Genomic DNA, 24,891 nt, shown 5'->3' on the forward strand with positions numbered 1-24,891 from the left:
TTGGTAGCCTGCGGGCACTGCGCGTGGGCAGGAGACTCCGTTGGCTGCAGGTCAGGCCTTCGGTCTCTTCGGAGCGGGAGACAGGTCTTTGCACTCCTCCAAGCCCTCCGTGTATCGTCTATATATAAAAAGGCGAAGATTGGGCGGGCAGACTTGAAAGTCCTTGTGGGCTGCAAACTGGATGACAGGTGCATATTTTCAGCATCTCTGAGAGACCAGAGTTGGCCGTTATCGGCGAACAAACGGAGCGGTCCTCCTGGGGCCCGCCCGCGGCTTTGTAGGGGCATGTGTGCACGCGGCCTCGCACGGCGCCTTTGTTTTTGCGCATGGTTTCCCTCCTCCTGGGTCTCCGTCCTGCCCTCCTCGCTGCAGCATGCCCTGTGACCACCACCCTCGACGCACACCTGTTGTATCCATAGTGTTGCCGTGTATGGGGCTGCAGCCGTGGAGCAGGAGGTGGCAGGCATTGTAGAGGGGTTTCTAGAGTAGCATAGTGGACGTCATGAAAACACCCGAGACGTTTGTTGTTAAACCCCATGGAAAGGGACCTCTGTGAAGGATGAAGGAAAGGCAGCCTCTGTGGTCTATGATAGAACTTAAACCAGTGTTCATTTGGGATGCCAACATAGCAGGTGGCAGTTTCGCCCACTACATCAAGATTCCAGCTCCCTTTCTTCGTTTTTGTTTGTTAATATTTATTTTAGTTTTTAATTTTACTTTTTATTATTCTTTTATGATACCGTTCCGTAGGTCCTGGGACTTCCCTTGCCCTCCCTCCTAATATTTATTTTATTTTTATTAGAAAAGGCAGAGGTAAAGAGAGGAGAAACAGAGAAAGATCTTCCATCCCTAGCTTACTCTCTAAATGGCTTCAATGGCTCGAGTTGAACTGATCCAAAACCAGGAGCCAGGAGCTTCTTCTGAACCTCCCACATGGGTGTGGAGGCCCAAGGACTTGGGTCAACCTCCACTGCTTTCCCAGGCACATTAGCAGGGAGCTGCATCAGAAATGGAGCAGCTGGGACATAAACCAGTGCCCATATGGGATGCCCTGGCATTGCATGACATTTTTATGTGGTAAAATGTACACATCTTGTTATGGCCTCTGAGTTTTGTGTCAGAAAGTTCTGTCTACCAGGCTGAAGATTACTTGAAATTCACCTGTTATTTGCTAATACACCTCTTTAAGTTTAGCACAAAGGAGCAAACTGGTGTCAGGCTTGGCTATCAGATGGTGGAATAGGAAGTTTTTCAGCCCAACAGAACACAGGCTGACCGCGCCCCCTTCAGGCAGCCCTGAGAAGTGCACATTCAGTGCCCGCATAGGTCCACCACCTGGTGCGGGGCCAACATCTGAAGAGGCAGAGGTGATGGTGGCATGGGGCAGGTCCATGGGTTATCAAATGTTTGTTTCTCTAGTTGTATGTCCTCTGCAGGAATAGATATTTTCACAACAGGGAAATGGGTGCAAGACAGAGTGGGATGTAGTCTGCAATAGCCCGAGAGTCCTCCCACCTCTCCCTCAATCCCAAGTCAACCTTGACTCCAACTGCCCGCACAAGCTGTGCCCGTGTGCACACTTCTCTGGGAAGCTCGCCCTGAACCATGCCAACATTAAGCAGAGAGCAAGTCACACTGAAGACCATTTTGTGGCATAGCGATTCTACTGAGAAGGACGCTGATACATGCATGTCTGCTCTCCAAGACCAGCCTGGGACAGGGAGGCAAGGCTGGAGACAGCCAAGTTCAGGGTGGCTCCATCCACTGTCCTTTCCCATAAACCTGCCCTGGTTGACTTGGGCCAAAAGGACTCAGGGAAACATTACCAGGAAACTCATGTCCAAGAGCCAGGGAAGCATAAGTGTGTGCCCAGGAACCACTGGAGGAACCTCTCAGGCAGTGAGGCCAGTGTGTGCACTGCAGGGCTCTGCCTTCCCGCCTGCTCACACCTGGGGCACAATTTGAAAGGTGATTGGAGGGCCCGGCGCGGTGGCGCAAGTGGTTAAAGGTCCTCGCCTTGCACGCCCGGGATCCCATATGGGCGCCGGTTCTAATCCCGGCAGCCCCGCTTCCCTTCCAGCTCCCTGCTTGTGGCCTGGGAAAGCAGTCGAGGACTTTGGGAACCTGCACCCGCGTGGGAGACCCGGAAGAGGCTCCTGGCTTCGGATCGGCATAGCATCGGCCCGTTGCGCTCACTTGGGGAGTGAATCATCGGACGGAAGATCTTCCTCTCTGTCTCTCCTCTCTGTATATCCGCCTTTCCAATGAAAAAATAATAAAAATAAATCTTTAAAAAAGAAAGGTGATTGGAGCTGGCTCTGAGCTCTTCCCTCAGTACCCCTGCCCAGGGTCACCCTCCCAGCTCCAGGGGCTAAAGGCACCTTAGGACAAGCTGGACAAGCAGGAACTACTTGGGACACTAGTTGTCTTATTTTTTGATAGTTTATTTTTATTTGAGAAAGAATCTTCCATCTGCTCAGCTGCTTACCTGCTTTCTTACCCCCATCTCCCATTTACCTGCTTTCTATAACACCTGGTCACAATCAAGGCCAAGGGCTCCTAAGCAGATGTGGCTTGAGCCTCAGGCCCAGGGGCTGCAGGATTCAGCTGCAGCTCCTATTGTTGTTGCCGAACTCCACCCACTTCCTCCAGAGCAAGGCGCTCTGGTTGTGCTCAGGTGTCCTCTGTGTGGTGCTGCGAGCCAGGGCCATGCAGTGTGATGGGGCGAGGCCGTGGAAGTGAGCAGTGCTGTGGGGAAGTGTAGGGCTGACCTACTCAGGGGAAAGGACTGAGGGAGCGGGCGCTGATCGCAGAGCTGTGGTGAGAGAGGAGACACAGGACCATGTTTCGAAACAGGAGTATGAAGGACAGGTCACTGAGCAGTTGTGAAATCAAGCCTCAGCATGACCTGGTCGAGGGAAGAGCTAGAGTAGAATTGGTTGTTTTGAATGTTGATGTTTTGCATCAGGTGTGATAGTGACAGAAGGAGGCGCTGGCATTGCGAGCCTCCTGAGCTTGTGCTGCCCCATGGGGGCTGCTGGCTTCTCCTTGACTTGACCTGTGTGACTGGGCAGCCCGGGCCTGTTCCAGCCCCTTCATCCCCAGCAGAGGGAGAGGATCCCACGCATCAGCCTGTCCCCACACCCCGCTCTGAACTGCTCTGTTCAGGCACATTTGTGGGAACACCTCGGGTGCCCTGGCTGTCCAGCCTGACCTGGAGGCTGCCTCAAAGTAGGGTGCTCTCAGCAAGGACACAGAGGTGAGAGTGGCACCCCAGCGCAGCTTGGGACACAGTGTGGGATCCATTGCCACAAGCTCCAGTGCCCCTCCAGGTGTTACAGGTAAAGATGACTAAGATAGGAAGAAATAAAATGAGCAATTTGCATAGACACACACACACACACACACACACACACACACACACGCACACGCATGCGCAATACCAAGAGACTTCAAAATAACTGGTGGAAAATGCAATGCAAAAGGAAGCTTAATGGGGACAAATGATAGGAGGGAAAATGAGGAGATGGATGGGTTGGGCAGGATGAACACTCATGCCCATAAAACTATGTCGTGAAAAATAACAGACAAGAAAGGGCAGCTTATTTTGAAACCCATGCGTGGGTCTTTCATGATACTCTTTTCTTCATGAATTTTCTGAAGACCTTGTGTATAGGCCCTTGAGTGTTTGATTCATAGGAAGAAAATGAGTCTGTAAGTGATTTTCTGACTGCTGGGTGCAGATGAGGAAAACGCTTGCAACCTTCAGTAAAGCAGTGCTTTTGGCAAGCAAAAGTGACTTCAAGGCTAGTTCCTTAACTGGCTTGTTAAACCCTCCTAGCCCACTGCTATTTAAAGTACCAAAGGCGCTAACTGTGAGATGTATGGAAGCATATGGCCTGGGGTTGTTGAGAAATCCTTGGGGAATTTTTTGGTTTCCAAGACGGTGCGTGGGTTCTACTGCTGCATTTTTTATGTACTTCACACAGACACACACATACACACCGAGAGACACAGGCGTATATGAGCAACTTGAAACTTTTACTACCATAACACTAGTGTAGCCAGAAGTCATGAAGAAAAATAGAGGCAAATCTGAACATAAGAAAAATTTAAAAAAAAAAATTGCAGCATATAATCACTAACGAGGTGAGTGGGTAATGACCAGAGCTGGCATTGTGGCACAGCAGGTTAAGCCACTGCCAGCAATGCCCAAAGTTCAAATCCTGGCTGCTCTGCTTCTGAGCCAGTCCCCTGCTGATGCATCTGGGAAGGCAACAGATGATTGCCTGAAAACTTGGGGACCCTGGCTGTGCTCTGGGAGATTTCGATAGAGTTGCTGTCTCCTGGTTTCAGCCTGTACCTGCCCTGGCTGTTGTGGCCATTTGGGGAGTGTAACCAACAGCTGGAAGATTGTGTGTGTGTGTGTGTGTGTTTCCCTATCCTCCATCTCTGTAATTCTTCCTTTCAAATAAATATTTTGAAAAAGAAAAGAAGGCAAGAGAGAGACAAAAAACTTAGACCCATTAATAATTTTGAAAATCAAAAACTAGCATCGTATTTCTCCTAGAATATCTGGTGCAGACGAAATGTTAAGGCATGATCATGTCAGGTCATACTGACTGGGCAGTGTTTCCGTTTATGCTGTTGCTGGCTGCACTAAGTGCTGCAGACATTGGGAGGGTGGCCAGGCAATCCTATTGCTAGGGATATATCATATAGATGGGATTGTAAAAGTATGCTGAGATAGGCACAAGAGTATTCAGTGTACACCATTTAAAACAAGAAATAGAATTAATCTGGATATTTATGGGTAGAAGGCTGGGTAAAAAAAAATCATATATGTATATGTGAACACCTAAGCCTCAGAATTTTATTCAGCTGCTTGAAAAGATGAGGTTGCTTTCCAGAACTATGTTATTAACAGAAAGATCTTTAGATGGGTGGGAAAGGGCAAGCTGTAAACCGTATACATACATTTTGTGAAAAACTGTGAAGGAGAGAAACATTTAGGAGGTGGGCTTTTGGTGCTGCCTGGATTCTGTATTACAGGGATTTGTCTCTACTCCACTCCTGAGGCCAGCTGCCTGCTAATCTCACCCTAGGAAGAAGCAGGTGAAGGCTCAAGTGACTGGGTCCCAGGCGCCAGTCCCCCATGTGGGAGACCAGGATGGAGTTCCAGGCTCCTGGTGTCAACTTCACTCCATCCTGGCTGTTGGGGCCATTTGGGGAGTGTACCAGCAAATGGATTTCTCTCTCTCTCTCTCTCTGTAATTTTGCCTTTCATATCAATAACTCTTTATTTTATTTTATTTTATTTTATTTATTTATTTTTAAAGATTTATTTATTGGAAAGTTAGATATACAGAGAGGAGGAGAGACAGACTGGAATATCTTCCATCTGATGGTGGGCGCAATGGCTGGTGCTATGCGGATCCGAAGCCAGGATCCAGGAACTTCTTCCGGGTATCCCACACGGGTCAGAGTCCCAAAGCTTTGGGCCATTCTCGAATGCTTTCCCAGGCCACAAGCAGGGAACTGGCTGGGAAGTGGAACTGCCGGGATTAGAACCGGTGCCCATATGGGATCCTGGCACGTTCAAGGCGAGGACTTTGGCTGTTAGGCCACGCCGCCAGGCCCAATAACTCTTTATTTTTTAAAAAAATTATTTGTATTGGAAAGGCAGTTTTACAGAGAGAAGCAGACACAGGGAGAAAATTTTTCCAACTGCTAGTTCATTTGCCAAGTGGCTACAATGGCTGGAGATGAGGCAATCTGAAGCCAGGAGCACGGAGCCTCTTCCAGGTCTTCCCTGCGGGTGCAGGGTCCCAAGGCCTTGGGCCATCCTCTACAGCTTTCCCAGGCCACAGGCAGAGAGCTGGATGGGAAGTGGAGCAGCCAGGGCAGGAACTGGAGCTCTTATGGGATCCCAGTGCTTGAATGGCGAGGATTTAGCCACTGAGCCATGGCTCCAGACCCAATAAATCTTAAAAAAAAAAAAAAAATTGTTTTGTCTTAAACAAAAGCAAAGGGATCATGTGATGTTGACTTTTTGAAAACTTTTTTTTTTTTTCCCAAAGATCATGGATTTTATGGCTCTCAGCACTCCAGGGGAACAACATTAGCACTGCGAATGTTTCCTTCCTTGCATTCTTTGTTGGCTGCTTAGTGGAGTCAAGCCAAACCACAACAATCAGGAGCCATCTAAAAATGTTTCCAAAACAACAGCATTCACATAACTTAAGATACCTGTATCCCTCTCTCCTGGGAGTCCTTGGGCACCCTTTTCTGACTCCAGCTTCTTGTTAAGGCGGACTCTGGGAGGTAGCAGTGATGACCATTCACTGGGGAGACCTGGATTACCTTCCTGGCTTGGACATTTGCGTAGTGAACCAGTGGATTGAAGCTGCCTCTTTCTCTCTCTGCCTTTCCGGTAAACGAACACATTTTAAAACATTTCCAAAAAATACATGAATCTAAAACCAGCTCTGGTCTTGAATCAGGCATTTACCTCACTGTTGGAGCTGCCTTTTCCCTGAGGTTTGTGGGATTTAAGGGAGTGGGGTGGTGTGTGTGGTTGTGTGTGTGTGACCTGCTGCAGACAACAGAACGACTTGGGTGTCCCAGCTGCTGCTATCTCTGTCATTGCTCTTTGTCACCACGAGGTGTCACTCTCTGATGTCTCTCCATGCTCCCACTCAGGTGGGACTGACAACCATAGAATCAGGCCAAGGCCATTAGGCTCTTGATAGCATCATTTGTTGGCTGTCCAGAATGATCGACCTAGAAAGAAAGACGGCTGGGAAGTGTACTGAGTTTCAATCCTACCTGTGGTTGCTTTGATAGGGCCAGAACAAATGATGCTATGGGTTAAGATCAAACCATCTTTGTCCCTGCCTGAGAGGCAGGGTTGCGCTGTCTTGGCACCTGTCATTCAAGCCAGAGCCCTCCCTGGTCCCCTGGGCTTGGTTACTGGGGCCAAGCCTTTCATGCCCCCTAAACGGTCCCCCTCCCAACCCACACTCCGCCCCTGGCATGCTCAGTACCTCCTGGATGACTTTTGCCCCTGACAATTCCCTCCTTGGCCTTTCTCACCCAGGTTTAGAACCTTCAGGCTAACCCAGTTCTGAGCTACAAATCCTACCCACCCCACCCCTCTGCCACAAGAGGACCTCAGGCTGATTTGTGACATCTTCTACCTTCTTCCCCATAACGGTTGCTTCCTGATTTCTCACTTCCCGGGACACCAGCCCCTTCAGTTCCCCAGAGGAAGAATGTCTCCATGGAGTCTGACCTTGTCTTAATACACCCCAAGCTAAGTGTGAACAGAGCACCTGCTGTATTCCCGAAGTCCTTCATGAATTATTATAATCATCTGTAATTGTGCTCGCTTCGGCAGCACATATACTAATAATCATCTCTAATGGCTGAATCTTATGATCCTGCTGTCATTTCATAATAATTTACTTATAATAAGGTACTTCAGTTATTCTTGTTTTTTTTTTAGCTGTATTTGAAAAATTTTTTCAAAGTTTGTTATTTAGGGCCTGGCGCAATGGTTTAGTGGCTAAAATCCTCGCCTTGAATGCGCCAGGATCCCATATGAGTGCGGGTTCTAATCCTGGCAGCTCCACTTCCCATCTAGCTCCCTGCCTGTGGCCTGGGAAAGCAGACGAGGATGGCCCAAAGCTTTGGGAACCTGCACCCTTGTGGGATACCTGGAAGAAGCTCCTGGATCCTGGCTTCGGATCGGCGAAGTGCCGGCCGTTGCGCTCACTTGGGGAGTGAATCATCAGATGGAAGATCTTCCTCTCTGTCTCTCCTCCTCTCTGTATATCTAAAAAAAGTTTGTTATTTATTTTTATTTTAAGGGCAGATTTATAGACCGAGAAGAGGAGACAGATCCTTTATCTACTGGTTCATTCCCCAGACGGCTGCAATGAGCTTCTTCCAAATTTCTGCACGTGGATGCAGGGGTACAAGGAGTTGAGCCATCCTCCACGTCTTTCCCTGAGAGCTGATCGGAAGTGGAGCAGCCAGGACTGAAATCAGAGCTATGATCTGGGATCCGGCCTGGCAGGTGGCTACTTAACTCACTGTGCACATACCAGCCCCATTTCTTGCTCCCCAAAGGGTACTGGTGTGCCTGAGTTCTGATGTTGCCCTGTTTCTGGGATTCTGCCCCTTAGATTTTCCTTTTGTGACAGCCTGGGATTACTTTGACTCCCTGTTGCCTGTTCTGACCTCATTCCTGCTGTGTGGACACAGAGTGAAAACATGCAACCAGACCCCTTGTTAAAACACAGTGCCATCAGACACCCAGAACCCAAGTCTGCTCACACACAGGCCGACAGCTGGGACAAAGTACGGGTTTGCTGCAAGGTGCAGAGCTGCTGCCAACTTCCAGGAGCCTTGGGGACAAGGGGGACAGGACGTGAAGGATTGAAGTTGGGAGTGAGAGATGCACATTTCACCCAGGCCCACCCAGGTCCACCCAGATCCTCCCAGGTCCCAGGTCCCATCCCTCCTGGGATGGGTCAGCGATGTCATGTTATTTTGGGAAACTGGATGATGACAAAGACTGCAGCCAGGCAGGTGGGAGCAACTTCTGGCTCAGGGCCTGGCTTTCCTGGAAATACCCTCCGGACCAGAGTAGCACTAAGATGTTATCTGCTGGGGAGGTCAATGGTCCTGTGACCTGGGACCTTGTGGGCTGGCTGTTTCAGCTGCGAGAGGAGGAGGGAGGGGAGCTGGGAGACTGTGGACAGCCAGGACCTCACGGTCCAGGATCAATATCTGAGGCACCACAGGGACCTAGTTTCCATAAGAGGGGAGAAGTTTCAGGAAAAGCATGGGAAACACAACGGGATTTTTTAGTTTAAGGCTTTGGGCGTGGGGAATCCAGTAAGTGGACCCATCAGATGTGTTAGCCCCAATTATTCTTATCCATAAAAATGCAAGTTAACTGTGCTTGGTAGGATGCAATTGATTACTGCTTGGTGGAGCTGCCTCTTTTGAAGTTGTTTAGAAATTCATTTTATTATTTCTTATCTACCTCTACACATCTACGTACGTATGTGTGCGTGTGGTTTTTTTAAATTTCAAATTCTTATTCTTTTCATTCATTTATTATATTTATTTGAAAGGTAGAGAGGGAGCCGACATTGAGGCAGGGTAGGTTAAGCCTCTGTCTGCAGCACCAGCATCCCATATGGGGTGCTAGTTTGAGTCCCAATTATTCCACTTCTAAACCAGCTCCCTACTAATGTGTCTGGGAAAGCAGCAGAAAATGGCCCAAGTCCTTAGACTCCTCAACCATGTGGGAAACTCTGGCTTTGACCTGGTCCAGCCCTGGATATTGATGATTATTTGGGGAACAAACCAGCAGATATAACATCTCTCTCTCTCAGGCCCAGTGCAATAGCCTAGTGGCTAAATTCCTTGCCTTGCATGCGCTGGGATCCCATATGGGTGCAGGTTTGTACCCCGACTGCTCCACTTCCCTTCCAGCTCCCTGCTAGTGGCTTGGGAAAGCAGTAGAGGATGACCCAAAGCCTTGGGACCCTGCATCAGTTCTGGCCATTGTGGCCACTTGGGGAGTGAACCAGTGGGTGAGGATCTTTCTATCTCTCCTTTTTGTGAATCTGATTTTCCAGTAAAAATAAAGAAATCTTTAAAAAAACAAAAAAGATTCTCTCTCCCTGTCTCTCTCTATAACTCTGATATTCAAATAAATAAATAAATCTTTTTTTTTTTCAGGGTGACAAATACTTTATTTTGTGCATCTCACAGCAGCAGTTAAGGATGAACTGGAGAAAAGGCATGGTTTAGGGGTGTGAGGGTATCTGTGGGCCTCCTTCTGGGGGATGGGGAAACACCAGGGTATGCCTTTAGAGCTGCAGGCCTGGGAGGCAGAGGGAGAAGAGAACCCAGGCGGATCAAGGTTGTCCTGCTGCTGGGACAAAAGTAGGATGCTTCAGCCAGCCTGGGCTAAGAAGGGCAGAGAGCAGACACAGGAGTCCAGCCAGAGTGGAACAGCTCACTTTGTACTGTCTGACCAAGAGGGCACAGTGGGTTCTTCAGCACCAGCTCCATGTGCAGTGCACTGTGGATGTGATGTAACATATCTCGAATGGCCCCACACCCAAGTCGGTATTCACGACCACCTTGATCCCAGTGGGCATCTCATGGTGGTGGAATTTGTAACGCTAGATTGGAAGGCCAGAAAGCCATCCTTCATGTCTAGTGGGGACATCTTGTTGACAAACGGATGAAGAAGAGCATCCTGTAACTCAGCTTGTACTCCTCCTCCTTGAGGATCCCTGCTTGCTTCTCACAGTGTCACTCGCTGTAGTGCAGATACACTCCATTCTGGTCAAAGAGGTACAGGTTTTGGATGGTCATCTGCAAAAGCAGGGGTGTGTGTCAGGGAGAGCCTCACTCCGGGGCTGCTCTGGGAACACCCTGACACCGTGGCCTCAGGCCTCCAGCCCCAGGATCCCTTACAAACAGCTGCTGGGAAGGGACCCCCCCCACCCACAAATAAAACTTAAAAATGAAAGGTAGAGAGAGGTGGGGTGGGGAGTGAGACAGTGGGAGAGAGACTTCCCTTCTGCTGGATTCATTTCCTCTCAAGTCCAGGTCAGGCTGAAACAGTCCAAAACTCAGTCTCGGTCTGGTCACATGGGTAGCAGGGATCAAAGTACTTGCGCCATCACTGGCTGCCCTCGGGGTGTGCATTAGCAGGAAACTGGAATAGAGAGCGAGCCCACGACTTGAATCTAGGCACGGTAATGCGGGACGTAGCAGCTTTAGTCGCTTGCCAAAACAGCCTTTGGGTTGTTCTGTGTGCTGGTGACATCTTCCTGGCTTCCTGAGGAATGAATGAAGTAACACAAATTTGATGTGTGTTTTAGCATATGGTAGAGAGTTATGATTATTTCTTTTTATGAAAGATTTATTTTATTTTTACTTGAAAGGCAGAGTTATAGAGAGGCGAGAGAGGGACATCTTTCATCCTCTGGTTTTCTCCCCAAATGGACTCAACAATTGGAGCTGGGCTAGTCCAAAGCTTAGAGCTTCTTCTGAGTTTCTCACATGGGTGCAAGGACCCAAAGAGTTGAACCACCTTCTGTTACCTTCCTAGGTCATCATCAAAGAGCCAGATAGGACGAGGTGCTGCCAGGACTTGAACCGGCATCCATTTGGGATGCTGGCACTGCAGGAGAAGGCAAGCTATGCTATGCCACAGTGCCAGCCTCTGACTATATCCTCTTTAAAAAATTACCTTTGGGGCTAGTACAGGCTAATCCTCTGCCCTGCACTTCCCATATAGGTGCCGGATTATGTTATGGCTGCTTTGTTTCCCATTCAGCTCTCTGTTTATGGTCTAGGAAAACAGTGGGAAGATGACCCAAGTCCTTGGGACCCTGTACCTATGTGGGAGACCTACAAAAGACTCCTGGCTCTTGGTTTCAGATTAGCTCAGTTCTGGTGGTTGTTGCCATTTGGGTGTGAACCATTGAATGGAAGACCTTTTATCTATCTCTTCCTCTCTTTTCAAATAAAAATAAATACATCTTTTAAAAAAATCATTTAAAATATCAGCCATATTAAAAGAGCAGATTCAAAGGTGATGTGCTGGATCCATTGTGGAGACAGTTTATTTTCAAGATCAAAATTTATTTTAAAGGATTGAGCTTGGACAGTCAAGTTCATGATGATGAATCATTAACAGAAGCTAGAATCATCTCTTTGGGGCCCAGCACAGTGGCCTAGCTGCTAAAGTCCACATCTTGAACGCCCTGGGATCCCATATGGGCACCGGTTCTAATCCCGGCAGCTCCACTTCCCATCCAGCTCCCTGCTTGTGGCCTGGGAAAGCAGTCAAGGGTGGCACAAAGCTTTGGGATCCGGCACCCACGTGGGAGACCTGGAGGAAGTTCCTGGCTCCTGGCTCTGGATTGGCACAGCACCGGCCATTGCGCTCACTTGGAGAGTGAATCATGGGACAGAAGATCTTCCTCTCTGTCTCTCCTCCTTTCTGTATATCTGACTTTGTAAAAAAACAAAACAAAACAAATAAATCTTTAAAAAAAATAAAGAATCATCTCTTCGGCTTAGAAAATGTGAATATAATCATATGTATTTCCAAACTTTCAATAAAACAAGGTATAGTCCATATGTCTTTCTAATTTCGATTTTTAAATTAAAATGTTTAATTAAAGAGAGTGAAAAAGAGAGAGAGAGGGATAGAGATCTTTCATCACTGGTTCATCCCCTCCCCAAATGCCCACAATAGCCGGGTTGGAGCCAGACCGTAGTCAGCAGCCTGGAACTCCCTCCGGGTCTCCCACTTGGATGTAGGGGTCCAAGGTCAACTCTTGCTGCCTTCCCAGGTGCATTAGCAGGAGCTGGATCAGAAGCAGAACAGCCAGGACTTGGACTGGGGCCCTGGTATGGGATGCTAGCATTGCAGGCATGGCCTAACTTGCCGTATCACAGTGCTGGCCCCAGTGATGGGACAATTTGAATGTAGAGAAAAAGTTGCCAGGCCGGCCTGGAAGAGAGGATATATGTGCAAGGCAGGGACCAGAGCAAGAAGACTCCAGTCCTGGAGGGCAGCTGAGGCACTGTGGGAGTCCTGGAGGTTTGAGTGCCTCAGTTTCCCCAGGCCAGTCAGGTGGGCAAGGCCCAGAGCAGAAGAGGGAGCAGGCTGGGAGCAGTGCTGGAGCGGAAGTGGTCGGCAGGGAATCCCCTCCTGGGGAAATGACTCAGTGGTCAGATTAGAAAGTTGGAGAACAGGAACTGCAGCCCTCCAGTGGGAATGTGGTTGTGAGTTCCAGAGTGAGGTGGGGGTGGGGGTGGGAGGGATGCAGGCAGACCAGGAAGTAGAGGAGACAGGAGGCAAGACTGAAGTGCAACTTCAGCCTTTAGGGGGAAACAAAGAGTTGAGAGTCCATAACACTAGCAGGGTCCTCATGTGGCCACGTCTTACAAGGCTGAGATGATAGAGTTGTCAGTGGCCAGAGCAGGAGCCAGCCTGGTGGTGTAGAGGGGTAAGCTATGGCTTGCAACCCCAACATCCCATGTCAGTTTCAAATCCAGCTCCCTGCTAATTTGCCTGGGAAGGCAGCAAAGATGGTTGAAGCGTGCTTGGATCCTTGCCACCCAAGAGGGAGACTGGGATGGAGTTCCTGGCTCCTGGCTTTGATTATTTGCATGTGTGATCTCTCTCTCTCTCTCTCTCAAATAAACAAACATTTTTCTAAAACCTGTCTGGAGTACAGGAGGTGAGTACAGGACCAATGGGCACAGCTGGCAGAAGTATAGCATGCATGTGTGCTGCAATCACTAGGAACGACACAGATTCTAAGGTCATGCAGAGAGCTGCAAGGCGGTGGTTCAGCATCCGTGGGGGCTTGTGGCCATCTGTGCTGACAGTTGGGGCATCCCAGTCAACATTCGGAATTGTGGCCCAGCTCGTGGACAGTGCTGCCGCATGTAGGGTAACAGGAGTCCCAGAACTCTGTATGGAGGACAGGGATGGGTGGGTGACCAGAAAGAGACCACGCACAGGTCCAGCTCTGCTGTCATGGCCATGAGAGTCTGGGGAGGATCCCAAACAGCTTCCTTCTCTTCCACACCTGAATTTAGAAACCAGAGGGAGATTGAAAGGGAAGCCTTTCACTTGCAAAATGTAGCAATTACTGCTTGTATGTGTTGTGAATAAAAATATGGATTGTTAGGGTCCACAGTAGTCCAACAGGGGTATGGAGCCTGCTGGGGCTTGCTTGTGGCTCCCATGGTCAGGAAGGATTTTGTTGAAAAGACGAGGAGTGAAAGAGAAGGAAGAAGATGGGGAACCACATCTTGCCGATATCTGAAGGAGCAGGAACCTGAAGAAATCCAACCTGGGGGCTGGCTATGTGGCACATGAAGCCAATGCCTGCCATGCCAGCATCCCATAGGAGCACTGGTTCAAGCCCTGGCTGCTCCCACTCCTGATCCAGCTCTCTGCTAATGTGTCTGGGGAAGTACCAGAGGATGGCTGTGCACCCACACCCACATGGAAGACCTGGAAAAGGCTCCCAGCTTTCAAAAACTCAGGAGACATGTAAATTGAAGGAGGCTTAAGCATGTACTTTAGCAGAATGTACCAATATTTCAACTAAACATCCTTTCTGAATCAATTTTACAATCAATTTCTGTGATTCTGATTTTCAAATAAAATAAAAAGTTAGGAGCCAGGAGCTTCTTCCAGTTCTCTCATGCGGGTACAGTATCCCAAAGCTTTGGGTTGTCCTTGACTGTCTTCCCAGGCTGTAAGAAGGGAGCTGGATGGGAAGTGGGGCAGCTGAGACATGAGCTGGCACCCACATGGGATCCTGGCACTAGCAGGTAGATGATTAGTTACTGCACCAGCAGTCAGGGCTGGGTGTTTGGCACAATGGTCAGGATGCTGCGCTAGACATCTACATCCCACATCAGAGTGCCTGGTTTGAGTCCTCCTTCCTCTTTTCCGATCCAGCCTCCTGCTACTGCACGTCCCGGGGGCAGCAGGGACTGGCTCAGGTATAAGAGTCCCTGTCAGCCATGTAGATGACTTAGCTTCAGTTCCAGGTTCCTGGCTTTGACCTAGTCCAGCACCAAATGCTGTGGACATTTACAGGGGGATGAACCATGAAACTGGATAACTCTCTGTCTTTGTCTCTCAACCTTCCAGAAATAAACAAAGCATTTGAAAAATTGGAATCCACCCAAACATTGATCCATGGTAGAGATTCCTTGTTACATTCTCAGTGCTTTTAATTCTTGTAATTCACAGTAGGTGTGTTCTCACTGCATTACTGCAAACCCTGAGTCAGGGAGTGTGGACCCATTGCTCCTGGCAGACATACAAGCTTGCACGCCTGAGTCCCTGCTCTCAACACCTTCATCAGCTGTCAGCAGACAACCTTGAGTCACATGTGTTTCTCCTCAAAGATGTCTTGTGGGACACCTATGTCTGACGAATAACCAATTTCACTATCTACCAATGACTAATAGTTGTAACTTCGGAGTTGTAACTTGCACTATATAACTTTACCTCCAAGGCCCTTGCTAATCAAGCAGTCTGCATATCAAAATCTTGCTCTTTCATGGAGTCCTCCTCCTCTACAACCCTGAGCTTCTGCTTTAAAAATTCTTCTTCCATACTCTCCTGATCTATGGAACTTGTTGTAGACTTGGCAGTTTCCATACGGTACCACCTTTTGAAACATCGGAGGCAGTGAGCCAGAGAGGAGCAGATTTTGTATCTTCTTGACTCAGGGGTCATTGGCAACTAACTGGGTTTTTCACCCTGAGAAAAATGCTGCTAACCAATGTGAAGTTGTTGTGCTCTCTATTTTTGAAAGTCAGAATTTTAGAGAGGGATGGAGGAGGAAAGAATGAGAAAGAGAGACCTTCCTTTTCTGGTTCACTCCCCAAATAGCCACAACAGCCAAAGTTGTGCCAGCCTGAAGTTGGGAGCAAGAAACTTTTGGGTCTCCCATGTGAGTGCAGGGTCCCAAGGCCTTGAGTCATCCTCCACCTCTCTTCCAGGTGCGTTAACAGGCAGCTGGACTGAAAGTGGAGCAGCTAGGACTCCAACCACAGATCATAAGGAGTGCTGGCTTTACCTGTTATGACACAGCCCTGGTCCCAATATATACAATTTTTCAAAATTGTTAATGTGTTCATTTGAAAAACACAGAGAACTCCTGTTAGAATGGACTGTTTCCAAATGCCTGCCCAGGCAGCTCACATTTTCACCACTTTGTACATATCTGTTAATAACCCTGATTGCTCTGGCCTGGTCTTCTGCGTGACCCACCTCCTCTGCTGCTTTCCCAGGCTCATCAGCAGGGAGCTGGATCAGTATTGGAGCAGCAGGAATTCAAACCAGACCTCCAATATGGGATGCGTATAGTGTAAACAACAATTTTACCTGCTGCCCCAAAATGCCAGTCCCTGAAATAACCCAATTTTAAACGTAAGCACCCAGGGCTGACACAGTTGCTCAACAGGCTAATCCTCCACCTCCAAGTCCCAGGATCCCACATGGGCACTAGTTTATGTCTCAGCTGCTCTGCTTCCCATCCAGCTCCCTGCTTTTGGCTTTGGAAAGCAGTAGAGGATGGGCCAATGCCTTGGGATCCTATACCTGCGTGGGAGACCTGGAGAAAGCTCCTGTCTATTGGCTTCAGATCAGCTCAACTCTGGCTATTGTGGTCATTTGGGGAGTGAATCAACAGATGATAGATCTTTCTCCATTTAAAATATCACAGAGCAGAACAAGGATTGTGGAGGGAGGTTGGGGGTGATAGCGCGGCATCCAGGGAAGAACGTGAAGCCAGTTGTGCAGCCAACACCCTTGTCGTCTCTGATTTGCTGTTTTCTGCCACTTGCTTCCTTTTTCTGGGCAAAAAATGCTTTCTGAACATGACCCCAGCAGCACCCTGGGTCCCAAGAGTATCCTAACCTCACAAGTCTCATGCACCCTTGGGTGGGAGTCTCCCAGGTGTCGAGGCCATATTCCCAGGAGTGACAATGTGACTGGGCCATGGATCATGTGACCTTGGTTCAATGTCCTCTGTCATTCAGCCACCCATCAAGAGAAAGCAAGCTGGCCCCGGGGACCCACTCCAGCAAGAAGAGCTCTTCTCAGAGATGGAGCAAGTAGCCTAGTGAGGAACCTCACAAGGCACTCATGGTTGTGACGTTCACTGGATAGCTGTGTCTGGGGCCCTTTGGGGCCACTGTAGCCTTCTGAGGTCCCTGGCTTCAGATAGTCAGAGATGAGTTGCCAGCTGTCAAAGAGGAAGCAAGGTTTTCTTGAAGCAAGCATTAAGCAGCACATTACTCCACAGACAGAACAATCCTATATGTGTTTCCCTTTGTGGAGCTTGACAAATGTATGTTAATAATCTTGGGTGGGACCAGAACCCTGGCATATTAGGCTAAGCTTCTACCTATGGTACTGGCATCCCATGTGGGTACCAGTTCTAGTTCCGGCTGCTGCACTTCTGATCCAGCTCTCTGCTTATGGCCTGGGAAAGCAGCAGAGGATGGCCCAAGTCTTTGTGTCCCTGCACCTGCACCATGGGAGGAGTGGAAGAAGCTCCTGATTCCTGGCTTTGTATGAGTCCAGCTCTGGCCATGGCAGCCGTCAGGGAGTGAACCAGTGGATGGAAGATCTTTATCTTTTTCTGTCTCTCCTTTCTGTGTCTGCTTTTCTCTGTAGTTCCACTTTTCAAATAAAAATAAAATAGATCATTTAAAAGGCAGTCTCTGGGCCCGGCGCGGTGGCGCAAGTGGTTAAAGGTCCTCGCCTTGCACTCCCGGGATCCCATATGGGCACCGGTTCTAATCCCGGCAGCCCCGCTTCCCTTCCAGCTCCCTGCCTGTGGCCCGGGAAAGCAGTCGAGGACAGCCCAAAGCTTTGGGAACCTGCACCCGCGTGGGAGACCCGGAAGAGGCTCCTGGCTTCGGATCGGCATAGTATCGGCCCGTTGCGCTCACTTGGGGAGTGAACCATCGGACGGAAGATCTTCCTCTCTGTCTCTCCTCTCTGTATATCCGTCTTTCCAATGAAAAAATAATAAAAAATAAATCTTTAAAAAAAAAAAATAGGCAGTCTCTGGTGGCCATTGTTAACAATCAGGGATTCATTCCCCTCTCCTCTTTCCCTCCCTATAGGATCATGTCCATGAGTTGTCATGGCAACTGTGAACTCTCAGGGCATGAGAGGAAGTTATTTTTACAATGCTAAAGCGTTCTAACACATGTATCATGGGAATTGAAGTCTTCTAGCCTAACTCAGGTTGCGTCACCCACCATGTTGGATCCAGCCGGCTTGAGCCAGTTCTTTTGCCTGTGTCTTGTTTTTTTGACTCGCTTCCTGGTGGGTGGAGCTGAAGCTTTGCAGACACGGTGTCACAACCCCAGCACGCATGTCTAGAAGTGCTGGTAAACGCAGCATCTCACAGAACAGGAGTGCTGGGATTTCAGGGAGCGGGGTGGGGTAACCAACTCTCCTGGTGTGAGGCGATTTCCAGGTTGTCAGCTTTGTGTTCTAAAATGAAGGCGGCTTTTAAGGGCTTTGCGGGATATGATGATTTCGAAAAACCAGGGAGTCCCAGGCAAACCAGGATTGGTTCATCTCTCCTAGATTTGGGAGATTGACTCTGATCTTGAATCCTGGCTTAGCTGCGAAAGCCACCCCAATTTTCTCTTACAAAAATGAGGATCTTTAGAGTTTTCTACCTCTAATCTCTGAATCACAGAAAAGCATACACATCCTCACCTGAGATCAGTGTTTCTTTTCTCAGGCTTCTTGTCTTTCTTGTATTTCAGTGTGGTGTGATGTGGTCTTGTCCCTCCCTCCCTCCTTCCCTCCCTCCTTTCCTGCCTTCCTGCCTCCCTTCCTTCCTCCCTTCCTTCTTTCCTTCCTTTCTTCCTTTTCAATTTGAAAGACAGACAAAGAGAGAGGAAGAGAGACCTTCTATCTGCTAGTTTTTTCTCCAAACGCCCTCAACATCTTTGCCCAAGTCAAGGGTCAGGAATTCCCTCTGGGCCTTCTGTGGGAGTGGTAGGCACCCAAGCACTCAATCCATCAACTGCTGTCTCCCAGGGTGACATGGGCAGGGAGCTGGATTGGAACTGGAGGAACCATCCAGGACTAGAACTAGGCACTCCAATATGTGATATGGCGATCCCAAGCAGCCACTTAGCCATGGTATAAAAAACAGACCCTGCCCACAGTTATTGTTTATGCCTCATATTATGGTCCGTGGCTAGTTTTTCTTTTATGTTGTTCTGTATTTTTGCATTTTATATTAGAGCATTTAGAGCTGTCTCTTTATTGTTAATGACTAGGTACTATTTCTAGCATGGGAATATCACAGTTTATCTAACATGATCTCCTATTGATGGGTATTTTAAAGTCCTTCTTTTTTTTTTTTTTAAAGATTTATTTATTTATTGGAAAGTCAGATATACAGAGAGGAGGAGAGACAGAGAGGAAGATCTTCTGTCCGATGATTCACTCCCCAAGTGAGCGCAACGGCCGATGCTATGCCGATCCGAAGCCAGGAGCCTCTTCCGGGTCTCCCACATGGGTGCAGGGTCCCAAGACTTTGGGCCATCCTCAACTGCTTTCCCAGGCCACAAGCAGGGAGCTGGATGGGAAGTGGAGCTGCCAGGATTAGAACCGGTGCCCATATGGGATTCTGGTGCATTCAAGGTGAGGACTTTAGCAGCTAGACCACGCCATTGGGCCCTAAAGTCCTTCTTGACTATAAACTTTATGACAACGTGATAGTATCTCTCTCTTTTTTTTTTTTCTTAATTACTTTTGGGCCTGGTGCAGTGGCCTAGAGGCTGGACCATGTGTCTACCTGGACCATCAACTTGTGGAAACATCTCTGCACATTCATCTGAAGGATAAATTCCATGAAGTGGTAAAGCAGGAATGAAAGACCTATTGTTATTGTTATTTATGATTATTGACTACTATGAATCTTATTTAATCTTAAGAAATCAGCTGTTGGATCTATTTTTTCTTTCTAAAAACTTTTCTCTCTGTGCATAAAGAGATAAGCGTTTAGTGAGGCTTACAAGTAAGTTTATGAGGTCCTGATACTGACATCCTGGAGCCTTCTAGAATGTCTCTGCCTCATCCCTTCTCCTTTCCTGCCCATCCTTGTTTCCTGCTTTCTTCGGCATAGGACCCCATTGCCACAGAGTGTGTCTGTTGAGATGGTGTTTTAGGGCAGAATCAGAGCTAATAAACTTGGCAGTTTATAGGGGTATAGAACACCAAGGGAGCAAGAATGAAGGAAAAAGGGCGCAAGAGGGAGAGTGAACAGAAGAGTGTGCGTGAATGTGTTGGCCACAGCTCGGTAAGACCCGTGCTGTCTTCTGCCTCGTGGGCCAAAGCAGCCTGACTTCTGAACAGCCTGTGGGCTCCCAGGGACAGGGGGCAGGGGCAAACTCAGGAGTAAGCTTGTCTACAGCTGCTTTCTCCTGTTGGTCAAAACTTGCCCCTTTGGGCCTTTCAGCCTGGTGGTTAGCATGCCTGTGTCGGAGCACTTGGGTTTGGTCCCTGGTTTGGGCTCTTGTTTTCTAGCAAGCAGCAGCTGACACCCATGGGGGTAGACCCGGAACAAGTTCCTAGCTTCTGGTTCAGCCTTGGCCCGACCTCTGCCCTGATGGTCATTTAGAGTTTTGCCTCTATTACTCCCTGATCTTTTGTCCCTTGAATAAATCTATAAAAGGTTTTTTTTTGTTGTTGTTGTTGTTTTTTCCTTAAAGCTTTTGCCCCTGAGGGTTTCAAATCCTGTTTTTGAGTAGAGCTGAAGCTACAGAGGGAGAAGGTCCCCACTCAGCAGGGGAGCCCATGTGGCTGGGCACCCTTCAATAGGGCAAGCCTGGGTGTACTTGTGGGATGTAAGCTGGCCCAAGGGAGCTGGTACAGCGGTATAGCAAGCTCAGGCTCTGCCTAAGGCGCCAGCATCCCATTTGAGGGCTGGTTTGAGTCCCAGCTACTCTCTGATCCAGCTCCCTGCTAACAGCTTGAGAAAGAAACAGAGGTGGCCCAAGATCTTGGGCCCCTGAACCCATGTTGGAGAACTGGAAGAATTTTCTGGCTCACAACTTTGGATCAGCCCAGCTCTGGCCATTTCAGCCATTTGGGGAGTCAATTAGCTGATAAAAGATCTTGCTCTCTCTCTCCCCATGACTCTGATTTACAAGTAAACAAAATTAGAAGATGTATTTATTTTTACTGGAAAGACAGATTTTACAGAGGGCAGGAGAGACAGAGAGAGAAATCTTCTATCTGCTGGATCTCTTCCCAAACAGCCACAATAGCCAAAGATGGGCTAATCTGAAACTGGGAGGCAGTAGCTTCTTCCAGGTCTCCCTTGTAGGAGCAGGGGCCCAAGGCCTTAAGCCATCTTCCTCTGCTTCCCCAGGCCTTTACAAGAGAGCTAGATGGGACAGGAACCAGCTAGCATATGAAAAGCTGGCACTGGCAGGTGAAAGATTAGCCTGTTGAGCCATTGCACAGGCCCCCCAAAAAATAACTCTTATTTTTTTTTTTTAAAATATCTATTTATTTTTATTGGAAAGTCAGACATACAGAGAGGAAGATCTTCCATCCAATGATTCACTCCCCAAGTCGCCGCAACCAAGTGGACGTCCCAAGGCTTTGGGCCATCCTCAACAGCTTTCCCAGGTCACAAGCAGGGAGCTGGATGGGAAGTGGAGCAGCCAGGACACAAACTGGCAAGGAGGCTTCTGGCTGCTAGCTTCGGATCCGCTCACCTCCAGCTGTTGTGGCCGCTTGGGGAGTGAATCAACGGAGAAAGATCTTCCTCTCTGTCTCTCCTCCTTTTTGTATGTCTGACTTTCCAATAATAACAAAAAGAAATCTTTAAAGAAAAGAGAGAGAGGTTAAGTCAAGATCCAGCCATGTTGGGAAATGGGGATTTCTTCACTAGGATGTGCTCTGCTTTGTAAGTTAGCTGAGCACTTTTGCAGGGAGAATGACGAACTGGATCAGGGGGCAATGGGTAAGGAGAATGGGCTTAGGCAAGTCCGAGGTCGTTGAAACCAGTCGGGCAGTGCCTTTGATGCCTGTTTCTGACAAGTGGTCCTAGTCCCCCCTCAGATGGGGGCACTTTTGGCCTCAGGCTGGGTGGCCACAAATTCCTTCCTTGTCTGAACTGTGGTTCTTGCCATTTTCCTGGATCACTCGTTGAACTCACATTGATTTATTTTCATTTTATTTGAAAGGCAGAGAGGTGGAGACTGGCAGAAAGAGAGAGAGCGAGGTCTTCCATCTGCTGGTTTACTCTCCAACTGCCCACAATAGTTAGGAGTGGGCCAGGCTGGTACCAGGAGCCTGGACCTTAATCAGGTTATCCTATATGGGTGGTAGGAATCCAACTACTTGAGCTGTGGTGTGTACCCTGCCTCCCAGGGTGGACATTAGCAGAAGGCTAGATGGCAAGTGGAGCTTGGACTCATTTAGCCACTCTTCTACAGCTGTCCTGAGCAGTGCCTCATTCACTGCATCAAAAGGCCACAGCAGGACCTGAAATTCTTCAGCAGGCATCATTTGATAAATTAACAATTATAATTAGTCACAAGATCAGAAATAGCCTTTAGTTAATTCTTTTTAAAGATTTATTTACTTTTTATTGCAAAGTCAGATATACAGAGAGGAGGAGAGACAGACAGGAACATCTCTGTCCGATGATTCACTCCCCAAATGGCCGCAATGCTGGTGCTGCGCCGATCCAAAGCCAGGAGCCAGGAACTTCCTCCAGGTCTCCCATGTGGGTGCAGGGTCTCAAGGCTTTGGGCCGTCCTCGACTGCTTTCCCAGGCCACAAGCAAGGAGCTGGATGGGATGCCGGGTACCGGAATTAGAACCAATGCCCAAATGGGATCCTGGCGCATTCAAGGAGAGGATTTTAACCTCTAGGCCACTGTGCTGGGCCCAGTTAATTAAAAAAAAATATTTTTATCTGAAAGGCAGAGCTACAAAGAGCAAAGGTGAGACAGAAAGAAATATAGCTTCCATGTACTTGTTCGTTCCCCAACTGGCTATAACAGCCATAGCTGGACCAGTACAACGATGGGAGCCAAGAGCTTCTTCCAGGTCTCCCATGTGGGTGCAAGGGCTCAAGGACTTGGGCCATCCTTTGCTGTGTTCCAGATACATTTGCAGGGAGCTTGACTGGAAGTGGAACAACCAGGACTTGGATGTCATTGCCGCATGCAGAGGCTTAACATAAAATGCCACCCCATCGGCTCCAGCAATGAGCTTTTTTGTTAAGTGGAATGGGGAAACAGAAAAGGCAACAGATTCTATTTAGTTGTAGTTACAGCAGGATGGGAAGAGAAAAGCTTGGGGATAGGTGTGAGTCCAGGGAGTGTTGTGACAAGCCCTGGGACAGTGTACTCCGTGCACCTCACACCAGAGTACTAGCCTCTGGCAAGCACAGGGTACATGAAGGGGCACAAATGAGTCTGGTGTCACTTTCCAGGCATGTTCAGCTGCCACTGATCTGACCTGTGGGCATCCATGAGCTCAGGATGTACCTTGTACTTGGTGACATGTCAAAACTTCATCGATTGTGGGCCCGGTATAATAGCAAGTGGCTAAAGTCCTCGCCTTGAACACAACGAGATCCCATATGGCTGCCGGTTCTAATCCTGGCAGCTTCTCTTCCCATCCAGCTCCCTGCTTGTGGCCTGGGAAAGCAGTCGAGAATGATCCAAAGCCTTGGGACCTGGAAGAAGCTCCTGTTTGCTGGCTTCAGATTGGTACAGCTCCAGCTATTACAGTCACTTGGTGAGTGAATCATCAGATGGAGATATTCCAGTCTGTCTCTCCTCCTCTCTGTATATCTGACTTTGCAATGAAAATAAAATAAATCTTTAAAAAAATATTTCATTGGTTGGTAAAGGACACTGGAGCTGTAATTGGGCAAATAATGGAGGCTGATGTGTGTGAACAGGCCTTTTGCTAACCTTGGCCTGGAATTGTTCTACAAAAGAGGCCCTCTCTTCCCATCTCCTACTAGAAAGATCCATTAGCCTGGAAGAACAGTTGGCAAGTTCACAAATCCACTGTCCATAAAAAGCACTCATTACACTTCATGGGGCCATCTGCTGCCTGGAGCTACCAACACTTGAAAATGATTGCTGAGGTCAAGTCCAGGCTATAAAACAAAAGCTCTTTTATGTGTCCATGATGAGTCACTGCTTTGATTAGGACAGAAGTCCACGCTGAAGAGTTCTGCCTTGTTAGCCTTGACATAAATGGCGGAGATCATTCCCAGCAGCCCCCAGGCTTGGGATCAGAGTCGGCTGTGTTTAGACCTGTTGGGTCCCGACCCCCTTGTAGCAGTCACTGGCATGAGATGCTGTGTTAATACATTTGGCTAAATTAAAGAAGTAAGCTAATAAATAATATTGGAGTAATCCCATTTTATTGCTTTCAAGCATGGGTATATTCTTTTGAAGTTCATTTTGTTTTTATTTATTTGAAAGGCAAGGCAAAAGAGAGGAAAATCTTCCATCTGTTAGGTCACTCCTCGAATACCTACAACAGCTGGAGCAGGGCTGGGTCAAAACCACTTGTGTGGCAGGAACCCCTTAGTTGAGTCATTATCTGCTGCTCCCAGAGGTTCCGGTACTCAATCCTGTGCATCTGGCATGGGACATGGACTTCTGATTGGAATTTTAACCACCACACCAGGCGCCAGCCCTGTATAAGCGTATTTAATCCATATGCTCCAAGTTCCTGTCTATGTTAACATTGCAAGTCAGTATGCTCTATGATGTAGTCTGTACAGTCTAAATCCTCCCTCTTCAAAATGTGGCCTGTCCTTGAATCAGCAGTATTGGGAAATTCATGGGAGCAGGTCAGGGCTGGCATAGAGCCTGGCCATTAACATGCTGGTCAGGATGCCCACATCCCTCAGCACAGTGACCACGTTGGAGTTCCAGATTTCTGATTCCAGCTTCCTTCTTCTTAAGATTTATTTATTTTATTGGAAAGACAGATATACAGAGAGGAAGATTTTCCGTTCAATGGTTCACCCCCCAAGTGGCCACAATGGTTGGAGCTGAGCCAATCCGAAGCCAGGAGTCAGGAGCTTCTTCTGGGTCTCCCATGCAGGTCCAGGGTCCCAAAGCTTTGGGGCATCCTGGATTGCGTTCCCAGGTCACAGACAGGGAGCTTCCAGCTTCTTTCTTTCTTTCTTTCTTTCTTTCTTTTTCTTTAAAGATTTATTTTACTTTTATTGGAAAGGTGGATATACAGAGAGGAGAGATAGAGAGGAGGAAGACC

The 24,891-nt window shown here is 48.3% G+C and overlaps 1 pseudogene; it reads right to left on the reverse strand.

The window, feature by feature from the left end:
- Positions 1–9,976: 9,976 nt before the first annotated feature.
- LOC121149427 lies at positions 9,977–10,404 on the reverse strand (annotated as a pseudogene).
- Positions 10,405–24,891: the final 14,487 nt, after the last annotated feature.

The sequence above is a fragment of the Ochotona curzoniae genome, unplaced genomic scaffold, assembly GCF_017591425.1.
Source record: "Ochotona curzoniae isolate NIBS_2020 unplaced genomic scaffold, NIBS_Ocur_1.0 scaffold_4701, whole genome shotgun sequence".
Lineage (NCBI taxonomy): Eukaryota > Metazoa > Chordata > Mammalia > Lagomorpha > Ochotonidae > Ochotona > Ochotona curzoniae.